At 55.0% G+C, this 18,684-nt stretch overlaps 1 long non-coding RNA gene across 1 annotated transcript; it reads right to left on the reverse strand.

Annotated features, from left to right (window-relative positions):
* Positions 1-4,802: 4,802 nt before the first annotated feature.
* LOC140407643 (uncharacterized) lies at positions 4,803-18,096 on the reverse strand. Its single transcript, XR_011939738.1, has 4 exons — positions 17,913-18,096; positions 15,708-15,873; positions 10,964-11,171; positions 4,803-4,925 (listed from the first exon to the last, which is right to left on the reverse strand). It is a non-coding gene; the product is annotated as an uncharacterized lncRNA (long non-coding RNA).
* Between the last annotated feature and the right edge of the window lie 588 nt (positions 18,097-18,684).

Below are 18,684 nucleotides of genomic sequence, written 5' to 3' on the forward strand. Positions count from 1 at the left end.
ACCCCTCACTGTAACACTGATATACCCCACACCACTCACTGTAACACTGATATACCCCACACCCCTTACTGTAACACTGATATACCCCACACCCCTCACTGTAACACTCTGATATACCCCACAACCCCTCTCTGTAACACTCTGATAAAGCCCACACCCCTCACTGTAACACTGATATACCCCACACCCCTCACTGTAACACTGATATACCGCACACCCCTCACTGTAACACTGATATATCCCACACCCCTCACTGTAACACTGATATACCCCACACTCCTCACTGTAACACTCTGATATACCCCACACCCCTCACTGTAACACTCTGATATACCCCACACCCCTCACTATAACACTCTGATATACCCCACACCCCTCACTGTAACACTCTGATATACCCCACACCCTCACTGTAACACTGATATACCCCACACCCCTCACTGTAACACTCTGATATACCCCACACCCCTCACTGTAACACTCTGATATACCCCACACCCCTCACCGTAACACTGATATACCCCACACCCCTCACTGTAACACTGATATATCCCACACCCCTCACAGTAACACTCTGATATATCCCACACCCCTCACAGTAACACTCTGATATATCCCACACCCCTCACTGTAACACTGATATACCCCACACCCCTCACTGTAACACTGATATACCCCACACCCCTCACAGTAACACTCTGATATATCCCACACCCCTCACAGTAACACTCTGATATATCCCACACCCCTCACTGTAACACTGATATACCCCACACCCCTCACTGTAACACTGATATACCCCACACCCCTCACAGTAACACTCTGATATATCCCACACCCCTCACAGTAACACTCTGATATATCCCACACCCCTCACTGTAACACTGATATACCCCACACCCCTCACTGTAACATTGATATACCCCACACCCCTCACTGTAACACTGATATACCCCACACCCCTCACAGTAACACTCTGATATATCCCACACCCCTCACAGTAACACTCTGATATATCCCACACCCCTCACTGTAACACTGATATACCCCACACCCCTCACAGTAACACTCTGATATATCCCACACCCCTCACAGTAACACTCTGATATACCCACACCCCTCACTGTAACACTCTGATATACCCCACACCCCTCACTGTAACACTCTGATATACCCCACACCCCTCACAGTAACACTGATATACCCCACACCCCTCACTGTAACACTGATATACCCACACCCCTCACTGCAACACTGATATACCCCACACCCCTCACTGTAACACTCTGATATACCTCACACCCTTCACCGTAACACTGATATACCCCACACCCCTCACTGTAACACTGATATACCCCACACCCCTCACTGTAACACTGATATACCCCACACCTCTCACTGTAACACTCTGATATACCCCACTCCCCTCACTGTAACACTCTGATATACCTCACACCCTTCACTGTAACACTGATATACCCCACACCCCTCACTGTAACACTGATATACCCCACACCCCTCACTGTAACACTGATATACCCCACACCCCTCACTGTAACACTATGATATGCCCCACACCCCTCACTGTAACACTCTGATATACCCCACACCCCTCACAGTAACACTGATATACCCCACACCCCTCACTGTAACACTGATATACCCACACCCCTCACTGCAACACTGATATACCCCACACCCCTCACTGTAACACTCTGATATACCTCACACCCTTCACTGTAACACTGATATACCCCACACCCCTCACTGTAACACTGATATACCCCACACCCCTCACTGTAACACTCTGATATACCTCACACCCCTCACTGTAACACTGATATACCCCACACCCCTCACTGTAACACTCTGATATACCCCACACCCTTCACTGTAACACTGATATACCCCACACCCCTCAATGTAACACTGATATACCCCACACCCCTCACTGTAACACTCTGATATACCTCACACCCCTCACTGTAACACTGATATACCCACACCCCTCACTGTAACACTGATATATCCCACACCCCTCACTGTAACACTCTGATATACCCCACACCCCTCACAGTAACACTCTGATATATCCCACACCCCTCACAGTAACACTCTGATATACCCACACCCCTCACTGTAACACTCTGATATACCCCACACCCCTCACTGTAACACTCTGATATACCCCACACCCCTCACAGTAACACTGATATACCCCACACCCCTCACTGTAACACTGATATACCCACACCCCTCACTGCAACACTGATATACCCCACACCCCTCACTGTAACACTCTGATATACCTCACACCCTTCACTGTAACACTGATATACCCCACACCCCTCACTGTAACACTGATATACCCCACACCCCTCACTGTAACACTGATATACCCCACACCTCTCACTGTAACACTCTGATATACCCCACACCCCTCACTGTAACACTCTGATATACCTCACACCCTTCACTGTAACACTGATATACCCCACACCCCTCACTGTAACACTGATATACCCCACACCCCTCACTGTAACACTGATATACCCCACACCCCTCACTGTAACACTATGATATACCCCACACCCCTCACTGTAACACTCTGATATACCCCACACCCCTCACAGTAACACTGATATACCCCACACCCCTCACTGTAACACTGATATACCCACACCCCTCACTGCAACACTGATATACCCCACACCCCTCACTGTAACACTCTGATATACCTCACACCCTTCACTGTAACACTGATATACCCCACACCCCTCACTGTAACACTGATATACCCCACACCCCTCACTGTAACACTCTGATATACCTCACACCCCTCACTGTAACACTGGTATATCCCACACCCCTCACTGTAACACTGATATACCCCACACCCCTCACTGTAACACTCTGATATACCCCACACCCTTCACTGTAACACTGATATACCCCACACCCCTCACTGTAACACTGATATACCCCACACCCCTCACTGTAACACTGATATACCCACACCCCTCACTGTAACACTGATATACTCCACACCCCTCACTGTAACACTGATATACCCCACACCCCTCACTGTAACACTCTGATATACACCACACCCCTCACTGTAACACTGATATACCCCACACCCCTCACTGTAACACTCTGATATACCTCACACCCCTCACTGTAACACTGATATACCCACACCCCTCACTGTAACACTGATATACTCCACACCCCTCACTGTAACACTGATATACCCCACACCCCTCACTGTAACACTCTGATATACACCACACCCCTCACTGTAACACTCTGATATACCCCACACCCCTCACTGTAACACTCTGATATACCCCACACCCCTCACAGTAACACTGATATACCCCACACCCCTCACTGTAACACTGATATACCCACACCCCTCACTGCAACACTGATATACCCCACACCCCTCACTGTAACACTCTGATATACCTCACACCCTTCACTGTAACACTGATATACCCCACACCCCTCACTGTAACACTGATATACCCCACACCCCTCACTGTAACACTGATATACCCCACACCTCTCACTGTAACACTCTGATATACCCCACACCCCTCACTGTAACACTCTGATATACCTCACACCCTTCACTGTAACACTGATATACCCCACACCCCTCACTGTAACACTGATATACCCCACACCCCTCACTGTAACACTGATATACCCCACACCCCTCACTGTAACACTATGATATACCCCACACCCCTCACTGTAACACTCTGATATACCCCACACCCCTCACAGTAACACTGATATACCCCACACCCCTCACTGTAACACTGATATACCCACACCCCTCACTGCAACACTGATATACCCCACACCCCTCACTGTAACACTCTGATATACCTCACACCCTTCACTGTAACACTGATATACCCCACACCCCTCACTGTAACACTGATATACCCCACACCCCTCACTGTAACACTCTGATATACCTCACACCCCTCACTGTAACACTGGTATATCCCACACCCCTCACTGTAACACTGATATACCCCACACCCCTCACTGTAACACTCTGATATACCCCACACCCTTCACTGTAACACTGATATACCCCACACCCCTCACTGTAACACTGATATACCCCACACCCCTCACTGTAACACTGATATACCCACACCCCTCACTGTAACACTGATATACTCCACACCCCTCACTGTAACACTGATATACCCCACACCCCTCACTGTAACACTCTGATATACACCACACCCCTCACTGTAACACTGATATACCCCACACCCCTCACTGTAACACTCTGATATACCTCACACCCCTCACTGTAACACTGATATACCCACACCCCTCACTGTAACACTGATATACTCCACACCCCTCACTGTAACACTGATATACCCCACACCCCTCACTGTAACACTCTGATATACACCACACCCCTCACTGTAACACTGATATACCCCACACCCCTCACTGTAACACTCTGATATACCTCACACCCCTCACTGTAACACTGATATACCCACACCCCTCACTGTAACACTGATATACACCACACCCCTCACTGTAACACTGATATACCCCACACCCCTCACTGTAACACTCTGATATACCTCACACCCCTCACTGTAACACTCTGATATACCTCACACCCCTCACTGTAACACTGATATACCCCACACCCCTCACTGTAACACTGATATACCCACACCCCTCACTGTAACACTCTGATATACCCCACACCCCTCACTGTAACACTCTGATATACCGTAAACTGTGGTCTTACCCTCAGTTTCCGCACTGTAACTGACCGATACGTCTCTCTTGTGCCCGTTCAGTACCAGCGCACGGTCGTGCCCACACTCCCGGTAACTGGATGAAGCACAGGTAATGACGGAGGGCCGCATCTGCGGAGGGGCGAGAGACAAGGTGATGTCACTGCTCAGCAGCACGTGTCATGGATTCCCAGGCTGCCTTGGGCCTGCTTAGGTTACCCTTTGACCCCTGAACTAAATGCCATGGTATCTGACGCGGTTTCGACCCTGCGCGCCAGTCCCGCTGGTGGGGGACAGAGGAACAATTCTTACTCCAGCTTTGGCCGGGGGTGGGGGAGGTGTGGGTGGGGGGGGGAGTGGGTTGGGAGGGGGGTGGGGGTGGTTGAAGGAGTAGGGGGGGGCGAGGGGTGGGGGCGATTGGGGGGGGTGTGAAATTCCTTCACCCCAGCAACTTTGGTCATTAGCCTTGAATGTTGAAGATCAGCCATGATGGGTGAACAAGCTAGAGGGGCTGAATGGCCTGCTCCCGCCCCTCTTCCTGAACTTGCGGCAGCCTAGAATGCTGGGCTCGACCTGGAGTGAGTTCCGGCTCTCTGGGAATTGCCATGGAAGACCTGTCATTGGCTGAAAGCTTCTGTTTGGGATTGGAGGAAGGGAAGAAGGTGAGTTTTCGGAGGTTGCTGAATGAATACTTCAGATCTGTCATCACCCAAGAGAACGAGGAGGTAGGTATGGATCTCGGGGAGAGAGACTGTGAGGTTTCTGAGCAAATTGTCACAGGGAGTGACAAGCTACTGGAGGTGTTGATTGGCTTAGAAGTGGACAAATATCCAGGTCCAGATTAATTGTGTCCGAGGATGCTGTTGGAGGCGAGGGAGCAGATTCCAGGAACTCTGACCCAAATTTTTAATTCCTCTTTGGCCATGGGGAAGGTGCCAAAGGACTGGGGAACAGCTGATGTTCTAAGGCTGCACGGTAGCACAGTGGTTAGCACTGTTGCCTCACAGCTCCATGGCCCCAGGTTCGATTCCGGCTTGGGTCACTGTCTGTGCGGAGTCTACACGGCCTCCCCGTGTCTGCGTGGGTTTCCTCCGGGTCCTCCGGTTTCCTCCCACAAGTCCCGAAAGACGTGCTGTTAGGTGAATTGGACATTCTGAATTCTCCCTCAGTGTACCCGAACAGACGCCGGAATGTGGCGACGAGGGGATTTTCACAGGAGCATCATTGCAGTGTTAATATAAGCGTACTTGTGACACTAATAAAGATTATTATTATTAACATGGTCCCACTATTTTACAACGGTTATAGAGGAAAGACAGGGAACTACAGACCAGTCAGTCTCACGACAGTGGGAGGGAAACTACTGGAGAAAATCCTGACAGAGAGTCTCCACTTGGAGAGGCAAGGTTTGATCAGGGAAAGTCAGCGTGGCTTTGTCAGAGGGAGGTCTTGCCAAACTAATTTGATGGAATATTTTGAGCATGTGACCAGGTGTGTAGATGAGGGTAGTGCAGTGGATGTACTTTACGTGGACTCCAGCAAAGCCTTTGACAAGGTTCCACATGGGAGACTTATAAAGAAGGCAAATGGGATACAGGGGAACTTGACGAGGTGGATTCAAAATTGGTTGAGCTGTAGGAGGCAGAGGGGGATGACAGACGGCTGCTTTAGTGTCTGGAAGTCAGTGACCAGTGGCGTACCACAGGGATCTGTGTGGGTCCCCTATCGTTTGTCAATTATATAAACAACATCGATGACTATGTGGGGGATAGGATCAGCAAGCTTGCGGATGACACAAAGATTAGCCGGGTGGTTAACAGTGACGTTGAGTGTCTTGGGTTACAGGAAGACATAGACGGGATGGTCAAATGAGCAGAAAAGTGGCAGATGGAATTTAACCCTGAAAAGTGTGAGGTGATACACTGGAAGGAGTAATGTGACAAGGAAGTATTCAATGAATGGCCTGACACTGGGAAGTTCCGAGGAACAGAGGGACCGTGGTGTGTTGTCCATAGATCTCTGAAGGCAGAAGGGCAGGTTAATAGGGAGGTGAAAGTGGCATTTGGCACACTTGTCTTTATCAATCGAGGCATAGATTAGCAGGGAGGTCATGTTGGAGTTGTATACTTTGTGAGGCCACAGCCGGAGCACTGTGTGCAGTTCTGGTCGGCACATTATAGGAAGGGTGTGATTGCGCTGGAGGGGGTGCAGAGGAGATTCACCAGGATGTTGCCTGGGATGGAACATTCCATTTATGAAGAGAGGTTGGATAGGCTTGGGTTGTTTTCGCTGGAGCAGAGACGACTGAGGGGGTGACCTGATCGAGGGGAACAAGATCACGAGGTATGGACAGGGTGGGTAGGGAGCAGCTGTTCCCCTTAGTTGAAGGGTCAGTTGCGAGGGGGACACAAGTTCAAGGTGAGGGGCGGGAGGTTCAGGGGGGATTTGAGGAAAAACGTCTTTACCCAGAGGGTGGTGAGGGTCTGGAACGCACGGCCTGGGAGGGTGGGAGGGCCGGGTTGCCTCACATCCTTTACAAAGGACCTGGATGAGCACGTGGCCGTCACCACATTCAAGGCCATGGGCCGAGTGCTGGCCAATGGGATTAGGCGGGCAGGTCAGGTGTTTTACATGCCGATGGGCCGAGGGCCTCCTCTCTGCTGTAGTTTCAGTGACGGGTTGCCATGGCAACAGGCAGAAGCAATTCTTCCCCAGTGCTCGAGAGAGAGGAGGATTTTGAGATAATTGAGCAGGATGTCACACTCTGATTGGCACAACGGCCCGGGCAGCATCTCACTTATGTTTTATTTATTCAGGGCGGCGTAGTGGTTAGCACTGAGGACCGGGTTCACTCCCGGCCCCGGGTCACTGCCTGCGTGGGTCTCACCCCCCCCCACAACCCAAAGCAGGGGAGGTGGATTGGCCACGCTAAATTGCCCCTAAATCGGGAAAAAAAATGATTTGGGTACTTTAAAAAAAAAAAAAAATGTCTTTATTTATTCACTCGCAGTGAGCTATCAGCCTAGCATTTATTCCCCCTCCCTAATTGCGAAGATAGTGGGTGAGCCGCCATCTTGAACCCGCTGCAGTCCCCGTGTGGTGTAGGTACACCCACAGTGCTGTTAGGGAGGGAGTTCCAGGATTCTGACCCGGCGACAGTGAAGGAACGGCCCATATATTTCCAAGTCGGGATGGTGCGTGTGTGTTGGGGTGTGGGGGTGGGGGTGCTCGGAGGGGGGACGTGCAGGCGGTGGGTGTTCCCCGTGGTGTCTGCTGCCCTCGTCCTTCTCGGGGGTAGAGGTGGCGGGTTTGGGCGGGGCTTGTCGAAGGAGCCTTGGCGAGTGGCCGCAGTGCATCTTGTAGACGGTGCACACGGCTGCCGCTGTGCGTCGGTGGGTGGAGGGGGTGGGTGTTGAAGGTGGGGGTTAGCGTGTCGATCGAGCGGGGGGAGGGGGGGCTGCTTTGTCCTGGATGGTGTCGAGCTTCTCGAGTGTTGTCGGAGCCGCGCTCATCCAGGCGAGTGGGAGAGTCCATCACACTCCTGACTTGTGTCCTTGTCGATGGTGGACAGGCTTTGGGGGGGGTCAGGAGGTGAGTTACTCTCCGCAGGATTCCCAGCCTCTGACCTGCTCTGGTAGCCACAGTATTTATACGGCTGGGCCGCAGAAACGGAGAAATGTGTGGGTGAGCATTCAGAACTGTTTCAAACTGTTAAAGAAAATGCACGTTGTATGCTTGCCCACATTGAACGAGGCGTCGAGTACAGAAGGCAGGAAGGTACCGAATGAGCAGACTCAGGGAGGACATGACAGCAAGAACAGGATTGTGGGAAGGGCCAGCGACCCCAGGGCGAGGACAGCCAGGACGGAATGACAACGTCCTCGAGGCACTGCACTGCAACGTAAATCGGACAGAATTAGACCACGGGCCAGAGGCAATCAAAAGCTCATCAGAGAGGTCGGATTATAAGGAGTGACCTAAAGGAGAGAGAGAGTGAGAGTGAGAGAGTGAGACAGAGAGAGAGAGAAACACAGACAGAGACACACACACACAGACACAGACAGAGAGACGCAGACAGAGAAGAGAGAAAAACAGACCGAGAGAGAGAGGGAGTGAGATAGAGGGAGACAGAGAGAGACAGACAGAGAGGGAGACAGGGAGAGAGAGGGAGAGCCAGGGAGAGAGAGAGAGAAACACAGACAGAGAGACAGAGAAACAGAGAGAGAGAGAGACAGAGCGAGAGAGGCAGAGAGAGACAGAGAAAGAGACAGAGAAAGAGACAGAGAAACAGACAGAGGGAGAGACAGAGAGAGCGAGAGAGGCAGAGAGAGACAGAGAAAGAGACAGAAAGAGACAGAGAGAGAGAGAGACAGAATGAGAGAGGCACAGAGAGACAGAGACAGAGACAGAGAGGGAGAGACGGAGAGGGAGAGACGGACGGAGGGCGAGACGGACGGAGGGCGAGGGAGAGAGGGAGAGGGAGGCAGAGGCAGAGGGAGGCAGAGGCAGAGGCAGAGGCAGAGGGAGAGGGAGAGGGAGGCAGAGGGAGAGGGAGAGAGAGGGAGGGAGGGAGGGAGAGGCAGAGGGAGACAGGGAGGGAGAGGGAGAGGGAGAGGCAGAGGCAGAGGCAGAGGCAGAGGCAGAGGCAGAGGGAGAGGGAGAGGGAGAGGCAGAGGCAGAGGCAGAGGCAGAGGCAGAGGCAGAGGCAGAGGCAGAGGGAGACGGAGGGAGGGAGGGAGAGGGAGAGGGAGGGAGGGAGAGGCAGAGGGAGAGGCAGAGGGAGAGAGAGGCAGAGGCAGAGGGAGGGAGAGGGAGAGGCGGAGAGGCAGAGGAAGAGAGGCAGAGGGAGAGGCGGAGAGGCAGAGGGAGAGGCGGAGAGGCAGAGGGAGAGGCGGAGAGGCAGAGGGAGAGGCGGAGAGGCAGAGGGAGAGGCGGAGAGGCAGAGGGAGAGGCGGAGAGGCAGAGGGAGAGGCGGAGAGGCAGAGGGAGAGGCGGAGAGGCAGAGGGAGAGGCGGAGAGGCAGAGGGAGAGGCGGAGAGGCAGAGGCAGAGGGAGAGGCGGAGAGGCAGAGGGAGAGGCAGAGGGAGAGGCGGAGAGGCAGAGGGAGAGGCGGAGAGGCAGAGGGAGAGGGAGAGGGGGAGGGGGAGGGAGAGGGGGAGGGGGAGGGGGAGGGAGAGGAAGAGGGGGAGGGAGAGGGGGAGAGAGAGAGAAACACAGACAGAGACACAGACAGAGAGACACAGACAGAGAGACACAGACAGAGAAGAGAGAAAAACAGACCGAGAGAGAGAGGGAGTGAAATAGAGGGAGACAGAGAGAGACAGACAGAGAGGGAGACAGGGAGAGAGAGGGAGAGCCAGGGAGAGAGAGAGAGAAACACAGAGAGACAGAGAAACAGAGAGAGAGAGAGACAGAGCGAGAGAGGCAGAGAGAGACAGAGAAAGAGACAGAGAAAGAGACAGAGAAAGAGACAGAGAAAGAGACAGAGAAAGAGACAGAGAAAGAGACAGAGAAAGAGACAGAGAAACAGATAGAGGGAGAGACAGAGAGAGAGCGAGAGAGGCAGAGAGAGACAGAGAAAGAGACAGAAAGAGAGAGAGAGAGACAGAGAGAGACAGAATGAGAGAGGCACAGAGAGACAGAGACAGAGACAGAGGGGGAGAGACGGAGAGGGAGAGACGGAGAGGGAGAGACGGAGAGGGAGAGACGGAGAGGGAGAGACGGAGAGGGAGAGACGGAGAGGGAGAGACGGACGGAGGGCGAGGGAGAGAGGGAGAGGGAGGCAGAGGCAGAGGCAGAGGGAGAGGGAGAGGGAGAGGGAGACAGGGAGGGAGAGGGAGAGGGAGGGAGAGGGAGAGGGAGAGGGAGAGGGAGAGGGAGAGGGAGAGGCAGAGGCAGAGGGAGACAGGGAGGCAGAGGCAGAGGGAGACAGGGAGGCAGAGGCAGAGGCAGAGGCAGAGGCAGAGGCAGAGGCAGAGGCAGAGGCAGAGGCAGAGAGGGGGAGACAGAACGAGACTTATAGAGAGACAGACAGAGCGAGAGAGGATCAGAGAGAGAGAGAGAGCGACAGAGACAGAAAGAGAGACCGAGAGAGAGAGACATATTCCCAAAATACCGCCCCCGCCCCACCCCCGAGACACTCCCTGGGGTAAATCCGCCTGGCCTCTTACCTGTTGGAGCATGCTGGGAGGCAGTGCGCACGCGGGGTTGAGGTTTGCTCTGCTCAAACACGGCCGTTTCTTTATCAGGGCCAGTGGTTGGTCGGCGGGAGGGCCTCTGACCTGCTGTGAGGGCTTGTGGGGCGGGTAGGCCACGGCTTGGCACAGGCCTGGGCCCCGCACTTGCTCCCCCCGGCCTTCCCCGGCGACGGGCCTATCCCTGTGGTGGGAGAGACAGACAGGAGGAGTGAGACCCGGGAAGCGGCTGTCGTGATATGTAAACATGCAGCTAATGAACACATAGAATAGGACACGACCAATGAGCAGTCAGGACACTGAGGGGTGGTATCTCACTATAAAAGGGATGAGGCACTCACACCCCACCTCTTTCCACAGACCAACATCTACAGAGTGAGACAGGGTGTATCCTCAGCATCACACCCCAGCACGCGGCTCAGAGCAAGGCTGGGTCAGTTAGACTGAGTTACTACATTTAGATTAGCAGAGAGTCGAACTGATTGAGAACTGTGCTAATAGTTCAATAAAACACATTGAACTCACTTCAAAGTCTGGAGCATCTTTTACTCAAAACTGCATCAAGTGGCAGCTTGTGTTGTTCCAAATTACATAACACAACAGCGTCCCTCCATCGAGGCGGGGGGCCCATCCCCTTGAGGGGTGACGTCGCAGAGCATGTCCAGGTCTCCGTGATGGGCCCTGAGGTGGCTTCCCCTCGTAGCGGAGCATGAGAGAGGCCAGCATGAAGCCCTCATCCCCTCCCCCAACACTTGTACGGTTGAGGGAGGCGAGGGGAGCTAGGGCACTTTGGAGAATCAAATCGAGGTATGAATTATACTGGAAATGATAGAACCCTGAAGAACATTAACATACAGAGGGATCTGCACATGCAAGGGCACTATTCCCTAAAAGTGGCCAAGGTGATTAAGAAGTCATGTGGTATGCTTGCCTTCATCAGCCGGGGCATTGAGTACAGGAGTTGGGAAATCATGCTTCAGCTGTACAAAACCTTGGTTAGGCCGCATTTGGAGTATCGCGTGCAGTTCTGGGGCAAAATTCTCCGACCCCCCCGCCGGGTTGGAGAATCGCTGGGGGCTGGCATGAATCCCGCCCCCGCTGGTTGCCGAAGTCTCCGGCACCCGAGATTGGGCGGGGGCGGGAATCGAGCCGCGCCGGTTGGCGGGCCCTCCCGCGCGATTCTCCGGCCCGGATGGGCCGAAGTCCCGCCGCTAAAATGCCTGTCCCGCCGGCGTAAATTAAACCACCTACCTTACCGGCGGGACAAGGCGGCGCGGGCGGGCTCCGGGGTCCTGGGGGGGGGCGCGGGGCGATCTGGCCCCGGGGGGGTGCCCCCACGGTGGCCTGGCCCGCGATCGGGGCCCACCGATCCGCGGGCGAGCCTCTGCCGTGGGGGCACTCTTTCCCTTCCGCCTCGCCACGGTCTCCACCATGGCGGAGGTGGAAGAGACTCCCTCCACTGCGCATGCGTGGGAATGCTGTCAGCGGCCACTGACGCTCCCGCGCATGCGCCGCCCGGAGATGGCATTTCCGCGCCAGCTGGCGGAGCACCAAATGCCTTTTCCGCCAGCTGGCGGGGCGGAAATTCGTCCGGCGCCAACCTAGCCCCTCAATGTTGGGGTTCGGCCCCCAAAGATGCGGAGCATTCCGCACCTTTGGGGCGGCGCGATGCCCGTCTGATTTGTGCCGTTTTGGGTGCTAGTCGGCGGACATTGTGCCGTTTCCGGAGAATTTCGCCCCTGGTCACCACATTATCAGAAGGATGTGGAAGCTTTGGAGAGAGTGCAAAAAAGGTTCACCAGGAAGTTACCTGGTCTGGAGGGTGTTGGCTATATGAGAGGCTAAATGAAGTAGGATTGTTCTCACTGGAAAGACAGAGGCCGAGGGGAGACCTTATAGAGCCTACAAAATTGCGAGAGGCATAGACAGGGTGGATAGTCAGATGCTTGCTCCAAGATGGAAGTGCCAATTACAAGGGGGCACAGATTCAAGGTGAGAGGGGGAAAGTTTAAGGCAGATGTGCGGGGTAAGCTTTTCACGCAGAGAGTGGTGGGTGCCTGGGACGCGCTGCCAGGGGATGCGGTGGAAGAAGCACATTAGCAACATTTAAGAGGCATCTGGATGGGTACATGAATTGGGAGAAAATAGAGGGATAGGGCCCGAGTAAGGGCAGAAGGGTCTTTTTTTTAGACGGGCAGCAGGGTCGGCGCAGGCTGGGAGGGCCGAAGGGCCTGTTCCTGTGCTGTACTTTTCTTTGTTTATTCTAAGGGTGCACCAACTGCACAACACCACCGATAATGAGCCCTGATCTTGGAGGAGCGAGGATAAGGTTGGGACTGAGGATTAAAGGTGACGGGGGACATGGCGGACGTGCAGATAGTCAAACTACAAGTGTGACCCACATTCTCCCCACTCCCCGTGGGAACGAGTCCCACATTCTCCCCACTCCCCGTGGGAGCGAGACCCACATTCTCCCCACTCCCCGTGGGAGCGAGTCCCACATTCTCCCCACTCCCCGTGGGAGCGAGTCCCACATTCTCCCCACTCCCCGTGGGAGCGAGTCCCACATTCTCACCACTCCCCATGGGAGCGAGTCCCACATTCTCCCCACTCCCCGTGGGAGCGAGTCCCACATTCTCCCCACTCCCCGTGGGAGCGAGACCCACATTCTCCCCACTCCCCGTGGGAGCGAGACCCACATTCTCCCCACTCCCCGTGGGAGCGAGTCCCACATTCTCCCCACTCCCCCTGGGAGCGAGTCCCACATTCTCCCCACTCCCCGTGGGAGCGAGTCCCACATTCTCCCCACTCCCCATGGGAGCGAGTCCCACATTCTCCCCACTCCCCGTGGGAGCGAGTCCCACATTCTCCCCACTCCCCGTGAGAGCGAGTCCCACATTCTCCCCACTCCCCCTGGGAGCGAGTCCCACATTCTCCCCACTCCCCGTGGGAGCGAGTCCCACATTCTCCCCACTCCCCGTGGGAGCGAGTCCCACATTCTCCCCACTCCCCACGGGAGCGAGTCCCGCATTCTCCCCACTCCCCGTGGGAGCGAGTCCCTCATTCTCCCCGTGGGAGCGAGTCCCGCATTCTCCCCACTCCCTGTGGGAGCGCGCCCCACATTCTCCCCACTCCCCGTGGGAGCGAGTCCCTCATTCCCCCCACTCCCCGTGGGAGCGAGTCCCTCATTCTCCCCACTCCCTGTGGGAGCGAGTCCCTCATTCTCCCCACTCCCCGTGGGAGCGAGTCCCACATTCTCCCCGCTCCCCGTGGGAGCGAGTCCCTCATTCTCCCCACTCCCCGTGGGAGCGAGTCCCTCATTCTCCCCACTCCCCGTGGGAGCGAGTCCCACATTCTCCCCACTCCCCGTGGGAGCGAGTCCCACATTCTCCCCACTCCCCGTGGGAGCGAGTCCCACATTCTCCCCACTCCCCGTGGGAGCGTGTCCCACAGTCTCCCCACTCCCCGTGGGAGCGAGTCCCACATTCTCCCCACACCCCGTGGGAGCGTGTCCCTCATTCCCCCCACTCCCCGTGGGAGCGTGTCCCACAGTCTCCCCACTCCCCGTGGGAGCGTTTCCCTCATTCCCCCCACTCCCCGTGGGAGCGTGTCCCACAGTCTCCCCACTCCCCATGGGAGCGAGTCCCACAGTCTCCCCACTCCCCATGGGAGCGAGTCCCACATTCTCCCCACTCCCCGTGGGAGCGAGTCCCACATTCTCCCCACTCCCCGTGGGAGCGAGTCCCACATTCTCCCCACTCCCCGTGGGAGCGAGTCCCACATTCTCCCCACTCCCCGTGGGAGCGAGTCCCACATTCTCCCCACTCCCCGTGGGAGCGAGTCCCACATTCTCCCCACTCCCCGTGGGAGCGAGTCCCACATTCTCCCCACTCCCCGTGGGAGCGAGTCCCACATTCTCCCCACTCCCCACGGGAGCGAGTCCCGCATTCTCCCCACTCCCCGTGGGAGCGAGTCCCTCATTCTCCCCGTGGGAGCGAGTCCCGCATTCTCCCCACTCCCTGTGGGAGCGCGCCCCACATTCTCCCCACTCCCCGTGGGAGCGAGTCCCTCATTCTCCCCACTCCCCGTGGGAGCGAGTCCCACATTCTCCCCACTCCCCGTGGGAGCGAGTCCCACATTCTCCCCACTCCCCGTGGGAGCGAGTCCCACATTCTCCCCACTCCCCATGGGAGCGTGTCCCACAGTCTCCCCACTCCCCGTGGGAGCGAGTCCCACATTCTCCCCACACCCCGTGGGAGCGTGTCCCTCATTCCCCCCACTCCCCGTGGGAGCGTGTCCCACAGTCTCCCCACTCCCCGTGGGAGCGTTTCCCTCATTCCCCCCACTCCCCGTGGGAGCGTGTCCCACAGTCTCCCCACTCCCCATGGGAGCGAGTCCCACAGTCTCCCCACTCCCCATGGGAGCGAGTCCCACATTCTCCCCACTCCCCGTGGGAGCGAGTCCCACATTCTCCCCACTCCCCGTGGGAGCGAGTCCCACATTCTCCCCACTCCCCGTGGGAGCGAGTCCCACATTCTCCCCACTCCCCGTGGGAGCGAGTCCCACATTCTCCCCACTCCCCGTGGGAGCGAGTCCCACATTCTCCCCACTCCCCGTGGGAGCGAGTCCCACATTCTCCCCACTCCCCGTGGGAGCGAGTCCCACATTCTCCCCACTCCCCGTGGGAGCGAGTCCCACATTATGCCGCTTTTGTACTTACACCCTGACCAAGGCGAGGGGCTTCCCAAATTTTGGGAGGCGTTCATCCACTGATTGGCTAATGCTGCAGGGCTCCATCGGATGCTTGCGTTTGATTGGGCAGTTGGGTGGCGGCCCCGTCCTGTGATTGGTCGGTGCATCCTGCCTCTCTTTCAGGGTTGGGTGTCCTGTTGAAGACGTGACATCACCAATCAGCTGCCATCTCCTTTCCCAGCATGCTTTCCCCTCCCGCCCTCTTCAACTGAACCGGCATGACTGGAGTCAACTCTGAAGCTCCAGAGACCCTGCTCCCTTCCGGCAAAGTGTAAAGGGAGCTTTACTCTGTATCTAACCCCGTGCTGTACCTGTCCTGGGAGTGTTTGATGGGGACAGTGTAGAGGGAGCTTTACTCTGTATCTAACCCCGTGCTGTACCTGTCCTGGGAGTGTTTGATGGGGACAGTGTAAAGGGAGCTTTACTCTGTATCTAACCCCGTGCTGTACCTGTCCTGGGAGTGCTTGATGGGGACAGTGTAAAGGGAGCTTTACTCTGTATCTAACCCCGTGCTGTACCTGTCCTGGGAGTGTTTGATGGGTACAGTGTAGAGGGAGCTTTACTCTGTATCTAACCCCGAGCTGTACCTGTCCTGGGAGTGTTTGATGGGGACAGTGTAGAGGGAGCTTTACTCTGTATTTAACCCCGTGCTGTACCTGTCCTGGGAGGGTTTGATGGGGACGGTGTAGAGGGAGCTTTACTCTGTGTCTAACCCGTGCTGTACCTGTCCTGGAAGTGTTTGATGGGTACAGTGTAGAGGGAGCTTTACTCTGTATCTAACCCCGAGCTGTACCTGTCCTCGGAGTGTTTGATGGGGACAGTGTGGAGGGAGCTTTACTCTGTATCTAACCCCGTGCTGTACCTGTCCTGGGAGTGTTTGATGGGGATAGTGTAGAGGGAGCTTTACTCTGTATCTAACCCCGTGCTGTACCTGTCCTGCGAGTGTTTGATGGGGACAGTGTAGAAGGAGCTTTTCTCTGTATCTAACCCCGTGCTGTACCTGTCCTGGGAGTGTTTGGTGGGGACAGTGCAGAGGGAGCTTTACTCTGTATCTAACCCCGTGCTGTACCTGTCCTGGGAGTGTTTGATGGGGACAGTGTCGAGGAAGCTTTACTCTGTATCTAACCCCGTGCTGTACCTGTCCTGGGAGTGTTTGATGGGGACAGTGTAGAGGGAGCTTTACTCTGTATCTAACCCCGTGCTGTACCTGTCCTGGGAGTGTTTGATGGGGACAGTGTCGAGGAAGCTTTACTCTGTATCTAACCCCGTGCTGTACCTGTCCTGGGAGTGTTTGATGGGGACAGTGTAGAGGGAGCTTTACCCTGTATCTAACCCCGTGCTGTACCTGTCCTGGGAGTGTTTGGTGGGGACAGTGTAGAGGGAGCTTTACTCTGTATCTAACCCCGTGCTGTATCTGTCCTGGGAGTGTTTGTTGGGGACAGTGTAGAGGGAGCTTTACTCTGTATCTAACCCCGTGCTGTACCTGTCCTGGGAGTGTTTGATGGGGACAGTGTAGAGGGAGCTTTACTCTGTATCTAACCCCGTGCTGTACCTGTCCTGGGAGTGTTTGATGAGGACAGTGCATACGGAGTTTTACTCTGTATCTAACCCCGTGCTGTACCTTTCCTGGGAGTGTTTGATGGGGACAGTGTAGAGGGAGCTTTACTCTGTATCTAACCCCGTGATGTACCTTGCCTGGGAGTGTTTGATGGGGACAGTGTAAAGGGAGCTTTACCCTGTATCTAACCCCGTGCTGTACCTGTCCTGGGAGTGTTTGATGAGGACAGTGTATAGGGAGTTTTACTCTGTATCTAACCCCGTGCTGTACCTGTCCTGTGAGTGTTTGATGGGGACAGTGTAGAGGGAGCTTTACTCTGTATCTAACCCCATGCTGTACCTTTCCTGGGAGTGTTTGATGGGGACAGTGTAGAGGGAGCTTTACTCTGTATCTAACACCGTGCTGTACCTGTCCTGGGAGTGTTTGATGGGGACAGTGTAGAGGGAGCTTTACTCTGTATGTAACCCCGTGCTGGACCTGTCCTGAGAGTGTTTGATGAGGACAGTGTAGAGGGAGCTTTACTCTGTATCTAACCCCGTGCTGTACCTGTCCTGGGAGTGTTTGTTGGGGACAGTGTAGAGGGAGCTTTACCCTGTATCTAACCCCGTGCTGAACCTGTCCTGGGAGTGTTTGATGGGGACAGTGTAGAGGGAGCTTTACTCTGTATCTAACCCCGTGATGGAGGAGTTTACAGAGATACGGAGGGCTGTAGCAACTGGAGGAGGTTACAGAGATAGGGAGGGTTGTAGGAGCTGGAGGAGGTTACAGAGATAGGGAGAGTTATAGGGGCATGGAGGGTTACAGAGATAGGGAGGACACCCACTTTCTCACAAATACTCTCACACTCTCAAACACTCTCACACACGCTCTCTCACACACACACACACACACACACACACACTCTCACACACATTCTCACACACACCCTCACACACACCCGCTCTCTCACACGCACTCTCTCTCACACACATTCTTTCACACACTCTCACAGACATATTCTCTCACTCACACACATTCTCTCCCACACACTCTCATACTCTCTCTTGCTCTCACACACTATCTCTCGCACACACTCTCTCACACACTCTCTCACACACTCTCTCACACACACTCTCTCTTACACACACACTCTCTCTCACACACTCTCTCTCACACACTCTCTCACACATACTCTCTCACACACACTCACACTCTCACACTCTCACACACACACACTCTCACTCTCTCTCTCTCTCTCTCACGCACTCTCTCACACACACACTCTCTCACACACTCACTCTCTCTCCCACACTCTCACTCTCTCTCTCACTCACTCTCTCTCTCACATTCTCTCTCTCACACTCTCTCTCACACACCCTCTCACTTCACACACATTCTCTCACACACA

Source organism: Scyliorhinus torazame, unplaced genomic scaffold, assembly GCF_047496885.1.
Source record: "Scyliorhinus torazame isolate Kashiwa2021f unplaced genomic scaffold, sScyTor2.1 scaffold_1728, whole genome shotgun sequence".
NCBI lineage: Eukaryota > Metazoa > Chordata > Chondrichthyes > Carcharhiniformes > Scyliorhinidae > Scyliorhinus > Scyliorhinus torazame.